The sequence below is a fragment of the Bos taurus genome, chromosome 3, assembly GCF_002263795.3.
Source record: "Bos taurus isolate L1 Dominette 01449 registration number 42190680 breed Hereford chromosome 3, ARS-UCD2.0, whole genome shotgun sequence".
NCBI lineage: Eukaryota > Metazoa > Chordata > Mammalia > Artiodactyla > Bovidae > Bos > Bos taurus.
In genome coordinates, this window is record NC_037330.1 from 84,573,538 (window position 1) to 84,589,385 (window position 15,848).

Below are 15,848 nucleotides of genomic sequence, written 5' to 3' on the forward strand. Positions count from 1 at the left end.
TATGTATGTGTGTGTGTATAAAGTGAAAGTGGAAAGTCGCTCAGTCATGTCTGACTCTCTTCCACCCCATGATTATAGCCCACCAGGCTCCTCTGTCCATGGAATTCTCCAGTCAAGAATACTAGAGTGGGTTGCCCTGCCCTTCCCCAGAGGATCTTCCTGACCAAGGGATCAAAGCTGGGTCTCCCACATTACAGGCAGATTCTTTACTGTCTGAGCCACCAAAGAAGTGCCATATAGGTATATTTTACTCTTTATGAAATTTAGTAACAAGCCAAAACTGAAATATATTTAGTACACATTGGTGATAAAAACCTTTCTTCTAAGGGAGGGGATTGATAAACACAATCCTCATGATAATGGGGGGATTTCAGGGGGTTATTTTTAGGGAACATGGAAGTAAATACAAGGTATTGCTAGTGGACTCTTCCTTGAGTTGGGTAGTGGGTAGCTAGGTCTTCACTATCATGTGTCATAAATTCCACATATTTTCACATTGAAAAGTAGTGAAAGTCAGTAAGAAATCAAACCAGTAATGTTTATTAAAAGGATTTTTTGCAATATCCTAGAACCTCCAGCAACAGGTCTGAAACAAGTTTAAAAGAAATACATTCGAGTGTCTATTTTGGATTATTTTCATAATGCTTTTTCCTCCAAGAAAATATATGAGTAGTCAAATTAGAAAAAAAAAAAATCTTCATTTCTTTTTACTTGACTAGTGTGAATAATTTGTATTTTACATCTAATCTCCAATTCCCATACAAAAATTGAGGGTACAGTGATCATGGAGGGAACTTCCGGATGGACAGATCGAAACAGCAGATAATCCACATGTCTGTTCGACTTAAAATGCATCATTCAGTCTTTTAACAATCTATTTCATTTCTCGATTATGCTTGGTTTCAAAGAAATCTCTATTCCTAGAAAGAGGTTAAGAAAGGATGACGATACAGGCTTGCTGTAAAGAGCTACGCAGCCTCTCTCTCTCTCTCACACACACACACATCATATATCACATATATGAGAAAAGATCAACAAGGTGGGATTTTTGTGGTTTGGCAGAAAGGAAATGATAAATGAATACAAAGCTTCCTTCCAATGATAAACATTCAATACCTGGTTATAGACCTGAGATCCTATGAATGATCTCCAAAACAAATTTTTTAGAAATCTGACCAAACATGAGCGGCATCCAGTACTGAAAGATGAACTGAACGTGAGGATTCCCTATTTCATCACAGGTCCAGTCAGAATTTCACCATTTTTGTAGGTACATAGATACCCCATTCTTTAAAAAGGTGTTCTGGCTCAAAACACCTTACCAGGTATAGTGAATTAAGAAACTGCAAGAGCAACATCTAGCCATCCATACTTCCCCAGAGCGAAGACAATCTTCTTCTCTCAGATACAAAAAATAATCAGAGAATTAAGTAATAATTAAATGAGCTAGAATTTCACTGATAGGCATTATAGTGGCTGATATTAAGTTACTCTCTACCAGTCAAGATCTCTCTACTCTGTGCCACCTGAACAAACACTCCTCACCCGCTGGGAGGTGTTCAAGCAGCTACACAGGAGAAAGAAAGAAAATGACCAGTACAAGAAAGGCCAGGAGTGTATTGCGAGGCAGCATCGACTACCTTACAAAATCAGAAAAGAAGAATTTTTTTCCCTAGATGCTATAATTTCACTTATTAAATATCTCCTTTAGAGATCAATAGTACTTTAAGGAATAGAAAAATTAGAGTGCTTCTTATAATTCAAGGTCTTAACATTAAACGTAAGTTTAGCATAATTTTAAGAAAGGAAAAAAATAGAGATGTTTACCTGACACCTTACTTTTTGTCATTTAAAGATAATTTTTGAGTTACTGTATGAATACAATATTTAAACAGATACTTCTCCTTCCCAAGATTCCTACTTCCCTGTAAGCAGCTAGCCCTACATTGACCTTGACCTGAATCTTACACTTCAGAAATAAAGTGGAATTGCAGGAACATATATAAGTAAATGCACATTTTCTCATTATAGTTTAAACATTTATAAGATACCCCAGTCCTCTGAAGCACACTGGGAAAATCCCACACTTTATATCACATTGCAAAGTGCAGGTTGGTACACTATCCACTCTGTAACTTTGAGATCCAATTAGAATGTTAAGGGGAAAAGTACATTCTAGTTTCCATTCCTCACTGGAATATTGCTGGTGTTGCTCACCAAAGAAGGCAGTCAGAATTTGGTCCCTTTTAGCAGTCTATGAAAACACAAAAGAAGACTTATTCCCGGTCTCTTTATTTATTTTTTTCCCCCAGTCTCTTTAAAGCAAATTATTTTTTATATGATTTTATGTTTTTCTATTATTAAAGTTTTAGTTAAAAAAAAAGGAATGCATATTCCATCAAAATCGCTCCATTATCCTTTGCTGAAACCAGTAGGAGCTTTTAGATATGAAAACAGGGCCAGACAGAAACACTTTCTGGGAAAGTCTGCAGTGGAATGGTTTTGATAATGAACATGCCTAGAGAAATAAAATTGTGAATGCTGTATGTGTTGGGGGGAAGAAACTCTTATCTTCAGTTGGGTTCTGTTTCCCTTAGAGAGGCTTATGTTACCTACAATCAATAGGTCTCCAATTAAACAAAGAAGATTTACATACGCTGGTGCATTTTGGAGCTAATGAAATTGGTCTACCAGTTTTAATGAGAGTAAAGTATTGGGCAGGAGCGGGGGGACGTGTGAGTTCATCGTATATAATTGGACCCAGCTCCTTAATTTGGATCTTTACCTTTTCCACCACTACTGCCCTTGGCCTCTCCCAACTTAGGAGAAGTAACCATGCCAAAATCTATCCTATTCAGCGAGGATAGACACACAAACCTGCAAATGCTCACGAGAGATAAGGCTATGATTGACAGACACTTTCCCTGTAGAACAGGACTGTCTGTGATTCAAAACCAGAAAATATGTGTGTTCATCCTGAGGAGAGGATTCCCTTTTTAATCAAGATTGTGCTCTTCACAAATTTAACAGCATGGAATTAAAATCCTTTCTCCCTCTCCTATCAGAGTAGCTAGCACACAGTAGGTACTTGATAAATCCCTGTTGCTATAATATAGAAACGGATTTCTTCACATACACAGTGCAGCAATGACTATACTACTCTATCACCTCCAAAGCATTTTTCCTAGGAAAACAGTTGTGGTAAAAGCTAACACCAAGACCTTAGACAGAAAAACAAATAGCCTATATAATTTTTATAAATAAGTCCAATATCACCAAAGCTTTACTGTCAGAATTATAATTTATTTATTCTGAATTGGCAACCCATTCCAGTGTTCCTGTCTGGAAAACCCTAGGGAGAAAGGAGTCTGGCAAGCTACGGTCCATAGGATTGTAAAGAGTCAGACACAACTGAGCAAGCATGCACTCACGTGTGTATGTGTATATATGTGCACATACGTGTGTGTGTGTGTGTACAGTGGGTAAAGACCTGGCAGAGAAACAGGTTGCCCCTATATGTTCTGTGCACTAAAATTCTCATTTATGTCTTTGCATGTGCTCTCTCCAGTTTCAAGGTTAGTCGTGTCCACTGGTTCACTCAATCCAGAAAGGTAATTTACTTGTGTTAATTATCCCACATTTGTCTCAATACACCCTGTCCTTATTTAAACACTACATTTATTGTTTTGACAACAAATAAGAACCTTCAATCGGAGAAGGCAATGGCACCCCACTCCAGTACTCTTGCCTGGAAAATCCCATGGACAGAGGAGCCTGGTGGGCTGCAGTCCATGGGGTCACTAAGAGTCGGATACGACTGAGCGACTTCACTTTCACTTTTCACTTTCATGCATTGAAGAAGGAAATGGCAACCCACTCCAGTGTTCTTGCCTGGAGAATCCCAGGGACGGGGGAGCCTGGTGGGCTGCCGTCTATGGAGTCGCACAGAGTCGGACACGACTGAAGTGGCTTAGCAGCTTAGCAAGAACCTTCAATAATGCACAGCATTTTGAAAGGGGCCTTGTCACAAGCATAAGTCACTCCATAACACTAAGTTCCTTAAGTCCTGAATTCCCTTCTCAGAGTTCAGCCCCTGCCTCCGAAAGCTCAAGAATCCAAGGCTAAGACATCAGAGTTTACTGAAACATCACCCTGGTGGGAATCTGCGACTGGGGACTCATTCCAAATTTAAAGATGAGCAATCATTTTTCCAGATGTCGGACTTAGACAATGAGAATCCCTTGAAACAATTTTCCTCTAAATAAGTGATTAAACAACAGCAAAGAGTATTATATTGACTCACAAATATAGACTCATAATTCTCCTGAATACATATAATTTAAAATATATACCATTAATGAGCATTGTTTATCATTAACGTGTTCAGTTTTATTCACATCTCAAAAAAAAAAAAAAAAAAAGGGAAACCAAAGAAAACAGAATTAAGGCCAGATCTGAAAAAATGCCATCCAGGATTACAAGTAAGTAAAGTGTGGGCACGGAAAGAGGAGAGAGACAGGGAGATTCTAAAGATTAGAAGCAAAAATGGAAAAATGTTCAAAGGTGTCAAAACTTTTATTATTTGGAAATAAGACACTCTTAAAGGAAACATCAGATATTCCTAAACTCATCAAGTAAATCCTGATATCTGTATCCAAGGGGTTTGTTTCATCTGACGTCAACATGATTTTCCCTGGAAGAAATGAACTGCTGACATTCCGTGAACTCTATCTTTGCCTCACTTCTCACCCTGACCGTCAAACAAAGAAATCTGTCTTGAGTTCCACAATGTACCCCATGTCACTATGACTAATCCAAAGCATTTTTATTTACAGTGTTCAGAATGAATTTCTATGACAATCTCATGCCATTCTCACGTGCCTTTTGAAAAATAATTACTGAACGAATCATTTGTTCTGTGCACTATATAAAGAAAAGCACCTGTATTAATGGCTGCAGAAACAGATTTCATTTTCAGGTTAAACAACAAGCAGATGTAACAGAGAACAAAAAATTTCCAATATTTGGGACCACCAGATTGTTGTTGGTGTCGCTGCTGTTTGTACTTCATTTATCAGACAGGCAATAGTTCCCCTCCTTTCTATCACCATCTGTACCCACTTTCCCAAAAGACCCTCACAGCTGCCCCGTTACCACACTAACACACACTCACACATACAGGACCCCCTTAATACTTGCCTGTTTTCTTTTCACAAGAGAAAGAAAGGCAGAGCAGTTTGAGACTTCGGACAACTTAAAACTCACTTCCATGTCAAAGTCCCAAGATTACTTACTTTCTTCGGAGATGGAGCAAAACAGAATGTAAATGGCTGTGCTTCTGGGACTTGGCTGTATTTTAGGAACGACCTGCAACTGCCACGTGAATTCACCACACTTGCTCTCAAGGCCTCCCCTTCCTTTTTGTTGGTCACTCCTTCATTTCTCCTGCTGTTTAGTTTCCCTATAACTCTGTTTTATACCTCTGCTGCTGCTAAGTCACTTCAGTCGTGTCCGACTCTGTGCGACCCCACAGACCGCAGCCCACCAGGGTCCCCCGTCCCTGGGATTCTCCAGGCAAGAACACCGGAGTGGGTTGCCATTTCCTTCTCCAATGCATGAAAGTGAAAAGTGAAAGTGAAGTCACTCAGTCGTGTCCGACCCTCAGCAACCCCATGGACTGCAGCCTTCCAGGCTCCTCCATCCACAGGATTTTCCAGGCAAGAGTACTGGAGTGGGGTGCCATTGCCTTCTCCAATTTTATACCTCAGTGTTCCTCAAAGGAGGGCCTTAAAAAAAAGAAGGAAAAGTTTCTTGTATACCAGATTTCTCTAGAGAAGACATGCTACAGTGAACTATTAAATAATAGAAACCACCTGTGCCCTGTTCTGTCTACTTCAATTTGCTTTCCATTTATGTAGATATTTCTGACATAAGAAAACAAAAAATTTAACACTTACTAGTAATGTCATCAGATGACAGAATTCCTCAATGGAGACCAATCTTACGGGAAAAGGGCGGTATCAATTACTGGTTTTGCAAATGTTTAAAACTACATATGGGCTATTAGTTGGGAGAATCCTAATTTTAAATCATTGAAAACCTTAAAATCTTAGTTTCTGAGGAAACTTCATCTAAGATGGCATCAACTCATCTCCTAGTTTTTCCTTCAGTTGTGTATCTTTGGCACCTACCACAGTGCTTAATAGGTAGTGAGCATTCAAAGCACGTTTGCTGAACCGAGTTGTCAACGACAAGGTTGAAACTGTCAGCGGAGGCAACCAAAATACATCTCCTATGACGACACCAACCAAGGGCATTCACCTTGATGCAAACGATAACAACAGACCACAACTGCTCCTCAACTTACACACGAATTTTCTATCTCCGGAGCTCCTGGATGCACAGACTTGCAAAATGAAAGTTTCCTCTAAGCTTCTTTCAAAGTATAAAGTTCTGAATCTATTAACAAACCAGGACAAAGGCTACTTGCTCACCACTTTCTAAACTTCAGAGAAGGGCATCCCTGGTGGCTCAGTGGTAAAGAAGCTGTCTACCAATGCCAAGGACACTGGTTCGATCCCTGGCTCAGGAAGATCCCACATGCCACCGGGCAACTAAGCCCATGTGCCACAATTATTTAGCCTGTGCTCTAGAGCCCGGGAACCACAACTACTGAGCCCATGTGCTGCAACTACTGAACCCCAAGAATCCTAGAGCCAGTGCTCTGCAACAAGAGAAGCCTGCACTCTGAAACTAGAAAGTAGCCTCCACTATACAAAACAAGAGAAAAACCCGCACAGCAACGAAGATCCAGCACAGCCAAAAATAAAATTTTTTTTTAAAATTTTAACTTCAGAGAAAACAATAGCTTTCAGCACTATAATGTACTTCCAGAGAACAATTTTAAGCCCATCCATAAATTCCAAAGCAGCCCTTAGGGAGAATGATATACTCAGGAACACATGGAGATAAAAACAGGCCGTGGAAAGATCAGACCTGGTAACCAGCCCTAACCACTTACTAACCATGGACCAAGGACACATTTCTCAGCCTCTTTGTTTCTCAGCAGCATTAAGGCAATTATAAAAGCTCCCCTATCTAAAAGGTAAGATTTACACGAAGAACTAATAAAATAATGTATAAGAACCAACTTAAATATCATAGAAATGAACAACACTAGTCTAGCAGATCTGGCTTTCATCCTGGCTCTGCCACTTACCATTGGCCTAACCTTGAGTGAGCTAAGAACACTCTCTGAACCTCAGTTTCCTGAATAACAGGAGTAAACCACAACAAAAGGCATCTGCCATCTCCAATCGCCCCCACCACCCAACATGAAAAATTCTCCAAAACTTGGATAAGTCCAAAAGGAAAACAAAGCAGAAACAAAGCAACCCACATAAAACCCAAGAAACCCATATCCACAATTTAGAAAACCAACAAAGCCAACCCTAAGAAATGGCACCCAGCTATGTAAACTCCTTTAAGTGCCCGAAGTGTTTAAAGAGTCTGTCACAGAATGCTCCAGCACAAAGCAAAACACACTGTTACAGCTGCTCTGTTCACACTTTTTAAAAGGTGTCGGTAATAAAGGGCCAAACATGCGACTCTCTGAATGTGCATGTATGCTCCTCTCCCATCTATCTGTCTGCCTCCAGTTCTGCTGTCTCATGACCTGGCCTCACTTACTCAGCATCACCCACCCCAGCACAGCACCTCTGAGGCTCAACTGCAAATAAAGTTAAAAGCTATGCATAATCAGTCTTTAGATAGCAAAATTGAAAATGTCTCTCTTTGAAGGATCACAAAGCTTTCTGTCTGAAACCTCTGACCTTTCTAGAGAAATCAGAGTCACTGTAGTTTAAAAATGTAGGTGGTAAAAGTACAAAGGATTACATTTATCCATTGTGCATGTTTGCCATCTTTTCTGAGATGAGGGGCAAATACCTTCAGAACAATTAGTTCTTCAATGCTAACATTTCAGGCTGCAATACCCTCATTCTCCAAGAACTGTACACATCCTGGGCCCAATGAGATGGCCCTTTTCTGTTTGTTTCTATTCCTATTTTACAGAAAATCTAAAATACACGATTTCAGAATCCCTTTTTTTAAAAAATAAGACTTTTGTCTGTACAGTAAATAAGCAGAAAAAATAATAATAAAAATTCATTTGAATCTTCTTAAAAACCACAGTCATCCTTGATTGGGTCGGAAGGGTAAGGGACTTTTAAAAGTACATGTAAAAGAAAAGAGAATTCTTGATAAAAGTCCTTGTCACATATTAAGAGGCCATACAATAAAAGTATTGCAATGACTATCTTTCCCTGACAGGAACAGACAACAATAGTTGTGCTGTTGACCAGCATCAAGTTACAAAGACTTCATTCTCAGAAGTTACTTGAAACTACTTTCCCAAAGAGAACCTCCACCATTTAAAAGGAGGGGAGAAAAGCCAACTAAAGAAATCAATCAGAAACGTTAGTAACTCGGTAATTTTTATACACAAGGCATCCATGCAAAAATCCTGCCACAGTCCTACAGAGATGCAGAAAGCTTCTGCCAAATTCTTATCCCAAATCCTTGCTTCATCTTAAGTGTCCGTAACCCACTTATCTTTAACTTTCAATTACTTAACGCTAAAAATGTACTCTCAGGTATACACTGTTTTCCATCAACAACACTTTTAATGTTTAATATTTATGAATTATACTCAACATAAAAGATGTTTACTATTTTCATTCTTAATCTGCTATTATATCTGAGCCCATACAGCTCTGCTGAAGGTTTACATGCAGATGCACAGTATCTTAATTACTCATTCTACAGTAAGCTCTTTAAGCATCTCCATTCCTCATTCATTTGGAATGTTTAAAAATGCCACAAGAAGGGCTTGATGTCATCTCAACACTGAAATCCATCTGTCTATGGCCCTCTTTTGACTTTACTCCTTTTGCAGCCAAAATTTTCACAAAAGTTGATGAGAATTTGTCAACCTAAGGACTTGTGATGTCAGCTCCTGTGAAAGGCAATGGAATATTTGAAAGTGACAATGATGGGATCCCATACATACAATATTCACTTTATGTAGGAGCTTAAACTTAAATCACTAATCTCTTCAAAATTAAAACACACAGAATTCTAAATGTTTCTAATAGGGGAAGAGGAAAAAGGTAGGGATATAACACAGAAGAGACAGTTATGAGTTTCCCATATTAAGTAATAGGTCCCAAATTTTGAAAATTAAATGAATTATTGATGTTGTAGCACCACAGTTCCTATTTATCCACTGACAAATACCTTTCCCTACCAAAAATTACCAATCGGATAAAGCTATATGACTCACCACAGATACATCTTCCCCAACAGCATGAACATGTTGTTGCACTAGCCAATCACAGGCTGGCAAAATTACAAAAGGAAATAAAATCAGCCAAACCATAGCAACAAAGACAACAGCCTGACAATGGCAGATGCTACACAGAAATACCAACAAAACTGCTAAATATTATTCATTTTTAAAATATGTTTTATTGCTACTTTCATTTCATCTTGCTTTTATAACCCATAGAGCATTTCAAAAATAGTCATTAAAATATATACATGAATATATATGCTCTGAAAACAGTTTTTGTTTGGAAACTCACAGGCTATTGGTCCCACCAGAAACTCTCACCAGAGACATCAAAGGTAGGCAGTATGGAACCTGATGGAGAGGACAGTGGGGTGTGAGCCCTATTTTTTTTTATTACAATCCTCTTTTGTTTCCAATTGAATCACTTTTAACACACACCTCAGGTTTCCCTTTCTGGGATGACATACTCCACACCCTAACTTTTAAATTTATTAGCACTTTTAAAAAATTAAACTTAAAAAGAAAGTCACATTTCTATTTTATTCTATGTAAGTTCAATTCAACAGCTTATTTTTTTAAATAAATATTAGAAGGATTCATATATACAATGAACAGATATAGTATAAATTATAATTATCACCTTTTTTCTATTTACAATTATAAAATTCATGTTGAGTGAGGCTCTAAACTTTTACACTTAAGTCATTAAGAACTAAACCTGCTGAAGTTTAAAGGAAATGAAAATAAAGGCATAAAATAAATTAATCAATAAATACATCAGTTATTTAAGGGCATTAACATGAAACTTGTTCCTATTTTCAATTTTTCTCCTTTGTCTTTAAAATGAAAAATCTACTTTTTTAACTAATAAAATTCCATTTTTTGCTTTTTTAAATAACTGTACAAAAGATCTTTTGGGAACAAAGTAAATTTAAAACATTTAAATCTAATGAGGAAATTAAAATATATATATATATATAAATGTACAAAAATCTACCCAGTAAAATATTACATGCAATTATGATTTTTAAAATAATAGTTGCTTTAATTCCCAAAACATCTAGAATCAATTCATCTAACTTTATCTTACCAAAAAAAAAAAAATTCTTAAACCTGTGTTATAATGCTTCTATTCACTAAACTTCTACATTCTAAAAACAAGAAAGAACAAGTCATTCCAGATTTTTGACCCCAACACTAACAAGCATGAGACCATTTCTCCCTCTTCTAACCAAGTGTGGCTTCATTTTGCGGACAAAACCTGAACTTCACTGTAAAATATCTCCGTGGGAAGGGTTTGGATTTTGACTTTTTATTGCCCTTTGATTTAAGGTAGGTGTGTGATGCCATTTAAGTGACATCCAATCCCTCTTTAAATCCAGACAACAGGATGTAAAGAGGGATATCAGACGGATCTGAATTTTATTTTTAAAAGAATAGGACACAGAATCAGGAGGCCTGGGTTTAATCTTGCTCTGCACAAGTCACTAGGCACCTCTGAGACTTGATTTTCACCTGTACAAATGGACAGTGTATTACTTATTTACAATACTCCAATGAAGTTTAAAAAAAAAAAACAAAAACAGAAAGCTACAATGTATGCCAAAATTTAGTACTGCACTTGCTGCAAAACAGACACTGAATAAAATTTATTATTAATATTTGCCCAGCTGCCTGCTTGCCTGCCTTCCTTTCTTCCACCCATCTCTTTTTCTGTGCAGTGCTGTGCTGTGCTTAGTCACTCAGTTGTGTCCAACTCTTTGCGACCCCATGGACTGTAGCCCTCCAGGCTTCTCTATCCATGTGGATTCTCCAGGCAAGAATACTGCAGTGGGTTGTCAGGCCCTCCTCCAGGGGATCTTCCCAACCCAGGGATCAAACCCAGCCAGGTCTCCCACACCGCTGGTGGATTCTTTACCATCTGAGCCACCAGGGAAGCCCCTCCTTCTCTCTACTCTTAATCTATCAAGGTCCAAAATACTTACCACTAGGAAAATATGTGAAAGACACGAAGACAAATAAGTTTAAAGCTCTCAAAAAACATGAAAGCTATACCACTTCAATCTCCAGTTATTACCATCATCCTAACCATTTCTCAGGTTGAGATTAGCAATATCTCACAGACCAACACTTGCCAAATGCACAAATGAATTTATCTCAATCTTATCTCATTTAGTATCTCTTACAAACAAAACAGCAAAAATATCCTCTGCTCCAAACCTGCCACAATTTGTCATTTGTGAACGTATTCCTTTGGCTAAAAGGCCATGTTTATTTTACTAGAATATTAATAAGACTAACCCTGTTAGATAAAATATATTTTTACCCTGTGGAATTGTCATAGCAAAATAAGAAGTATTGATTTCTAATAGTTGGGGAAATGCCTAGGAAAAAAGCCATTTCTATCTTAACAGCAGCTAGAGAATTCTGATAAATTCTAAAGTTTGGATCAATCACTTCTAACAGTTGCCTTGGTGGGAAATGGCCAAAATGTTGACAACATTGTAAGTTTCCCCCTTGAAAAGCAAAATGGTAATAATAATAATGATTATCTCAGTAGCCCCCTTTCCAAGTTCATGCATGCCACAGTGTCCTTAACTGGACCCCTAAATGCTACAAAGAATTTTTGCAAAACTTTTCTTTCTAAAAATCTGAAAAGAAATTCCAAAAGCCCCCACATAGTCTCTCAGTCTAGAACATACGATGCAAAAAATGATGGTGAGATGGATTATAAAATTCTCCACCTGATGTCTTACTGCCTGGGATCCTTTTACAGTCATTACTTAAACCAAAACACTTTTTAGAGCATCTCCATTTGCAATTAAGTTCATAGTTTTATGTTTCTCTTAACAAAGCATGCCAGTTCATTCATTCTCTTCCTCCTCCACCTGACTTCTTCCTTCCCCTGACCTCACCTCCCAAGGATTTACAATTTTATGTTTAAAAGCAAGATCTAACCTCTAAATGACCATGGGAAAATAATTGCTGAAACGACAACAAATTGGTGTTTAGCACATTCACTGAATGCAATCTGTATTTTATGTTTTTCCTTCTATTCTAACCTCAAAATTGTTTTTAATAATCTATATTAACATTTGTGAGCAATTAGAATTGTTGCTGCTTCTGTGCAAGTTTTAAAAAACCGACAGGCTGTTCTGCATCCTCTGGAAGCAGCTTGAGGCCTTAACCAAGTAAAACACCCAGTCCTACTGTGTACAGCAGTGACCACAACAAAGGCTGTGGTTTCTCCCACACTAGCCCTAAATAGGTTTAAATTAATGCTATCCATCACGGGGTGGAAAAGCAGACAAGGCAAATCCAAGCCAGCAGCGTTGGGAAATTTCTTACCAACACTCAAACCTCTGAGCCATAAATGAGCTGACCTCTGTTTTACTCCAGAACAACCCTTTTCCCCTATTCCTTCTTCTCTCTCTGCCTTTCAACTTCTTTCTCACCACATTCTAGGATAAAGAATATTTTTACTGCATTCTAAATAGAGGATATTGCTACAATCTTCAAGTTATGTAGAAAACACTCAAGGATATAAAAGCCATATTTAATCTCAAGTTTGCTGATTGGGCTAACTCCCTTAAAGAATGAAAAGATAAGTAGAAAGATGACATCTTCTAAAAGCTTGTGCATATACCAATAAGTTACAGTACATCAATCAGCCACAAAATCCACCTTTGGTTTAAGGTTAGGGTTACAATTTGAAATAGAGTGGTACTAACATTAGATATCACTGTATATAATCTTACCCCATTCTTTTTCCAAATACAGTTTATTATTATAAATCAAAGAAACTAACCACACAACTATTTCTACTAGGCAGTTTATTAAGGTACTATAATGTATAGTCTTAGATTTGAGTGTAAACATACATACACACAAGCTCCTGCTAACAGGACATATTAACTATATTTTAGATACACAATCCTGCCACAAACATAGTAAGTTACCTTAAATTTAAAAATCATCACAATTAATTTAGCATAAAATTATAAACTGTAACAATCTAACATTATCCATTAAAATTTTTTTTATAATTCATGGGGTCGCAAAGAGTCGGACACGACTGAGCAACTGAACTGAACTGAACTGAATACTACTCAGTATGCACTGATAACCTTCCACAGATGATTACACTGTATTTCAGGTACCCGCTTTTTAGAAAAAGAAAGCATTTCCCTCTACTCTATCCAGCACTCTGTGTGCAGCCTGGATGTGCACACACATGCACACGAAGCGCACACACGCTCCTACACAGACACTCCTAATCTTACACCTGCTCTGAAGCAGTAGGAAGTGAATTCTCAATCTGTCAACATGACCATCTGCTCTATCTGCATATCACGGCTTCCTCTATTACTATATGAAGGAATGGCAATCACGAAGCCAAAATACAACTACGGTGCACCTGAATGGGAGTCTCTCTTTGTTGAAATGGAATAATATGTGGCCTATCAAGGAGAAACTAACAGTAACAGAAATAATTTGAATGAGCATTCAGGACAACATAATTAAGTGAACAATATCGTACAGGTAATGTGGTCATCAGGAACCCTGCCAGCAGGTTTCCAGGACAGGTACCAAGCTTCCCAGGCACCGCAACTCTTCCAGTAAGTGAGCAAACCTATATTATTCCTGGTCCGAACAACACGAAGTAAAGGTAGCAACGATGGGAGCATGGAAGCAATCAGTAACAACTGTACTGAAAACACTACTGTGCAAACACGGGCACTTTCCACCGTGAAACTAACAAGTACTCTGCTACCATTGGGAAAAGTTCAGTTTGCTCTGTCACGGGCTAATTAACAATTACAGCAACTACCTGACTTCTGTCCTGTATTTGTCTTTCAAAGTGAATGTTAAGGCAACTAAAAATACTTCCAATCTTAGAAAATTCCTCACCTGCTAAAAACTGAAGATGCTCATTGTGATTAATCGCCTTGGGGCCTAAAGCCACTCAAAACTTAGCAAAGGCCTTCGCTGAATTAAACATAATTCTATTTGTTTAACTTTAGTTTTTAAACATCTCCACACAGCTGCCTCAGCTTTCATTCTATCCCCCAGCAGGTAATAACTATAAAAAGTAAATTGTCACACTGTCATTTTATGGCCTAGATACAGCAACCTATCTCTATATAAGAGATGAGTCCTTAAAAAAATCTAACCCCTTACCAAATTTAACTAACTCAACTGAGAATCTTTCTAGAATCTGATTACATTACCAGAAGTTATACAGAAGCAGTTTAAAAAAAAAAAAAAAAACTCTCCAGAAAGTTCTCGGTTGAGTGCCTACTAATGAACAAAGGTTAACTTTATCTAAAAGGTCAAATGCCTGGTGGCTAAGGTTATGACCTTAACAACTTAAATTGTGACCTTGCCACGTGCCGGGTATATTGTAGATTCTGATACAGATCATCTGGTAAAGACTAGTCATAAATTAGCTTTACTGTTACATGCCCACAAAGAAAACCATTTGCCACAATACCATAACATCTCCAAGATGTCATGCGATACATGGGAAGGACGACTCAAGTACAGACCAAATTCTGGGCATAAAATGGTTTTACTCTTTTGTACTTTTAACGAGATGAAATTCTCAGGCTTCTGGAATCACTCCGATTTCATTACACTTGTTACTGTTTATCAGCCACAAAATTCACAGTTCTAATGCCCCTTGATTTAGAGGGAATAAAAAAAAAAAAGGAATGCAGTTTATGTATTGTATTTTGCGTCTCAATAACTTAAAAAAATCATCTCCTACACTTTTAAAAAACAACTGATTCTGCATTATCTTCCAGTATTTACATGTGTGTTCTAAGATTTCAACTTCCGTCCAAAGAAGAGGCTGAGGCATGAAGCAATAATTATTGTATGCATTTTTAGAAAGAAAAAAAAATCTTCTTGTGGCAATCAAGGGGGGAAATGGCATTTTGGGAGGAAAAAAAATACATTTAATAGAAAGGAGGGAGGGAGACTATAGGTGAAAAGGCCACAATGGTTTTGGCAAGTTTCTTGAAGCACGTTTCAGAGTCTCTGCCTCCTGCCAATACTGGCAAGTTCTCAAAACTTTTAAGGAGGTAAAAACATTGTTTAGTGTTTACAAATCTTCAGTATTATAACAGATGCTTGTCAAATCAGTTGTATGCGAGTTGACCGATCTACCTCCTATTTGTACTGGCAGCTTCCCTTCCACAAATAGCAGGCCTTTAAATCTCTGAAATCAAATTTGAGATATTTTCAGACAAAAGGCCATGAGCATCCCTCGGACCCTTCCCGGTGCGCGCAGAGGCGCCGCGGCTGCGCAGGGAGAGCCAATGGCCTGCACTTGGCCGGCATTCAGTCAACCGAGGGATTCTGGGAGGCGCAGGGAAACCGAACCGAAAGGTAGTCTGATCCACGGTGCTGGCAATAAATCTTTCATTAGCAATAAGGATGCTCACTCTTCCTAAGCAACCTTCTACCTGCCATTTTACCAACATCAACCTTC

At 38.0% G+C, this 15,848-nt stretch overlaps 1 protein-coding gene across 10 annotated transcripts in view; it reads right to left on the minus strand.

The window, feature by feature from the left end:
* NFIA (nuclear factor I A) overlaps nt 1-15,848 on the minus strand; it is a 427,392-nt gene that overhangs the window by 376,394 nt on the left and 35,150 nt on the right. The window lies entirely within an intron of this gene.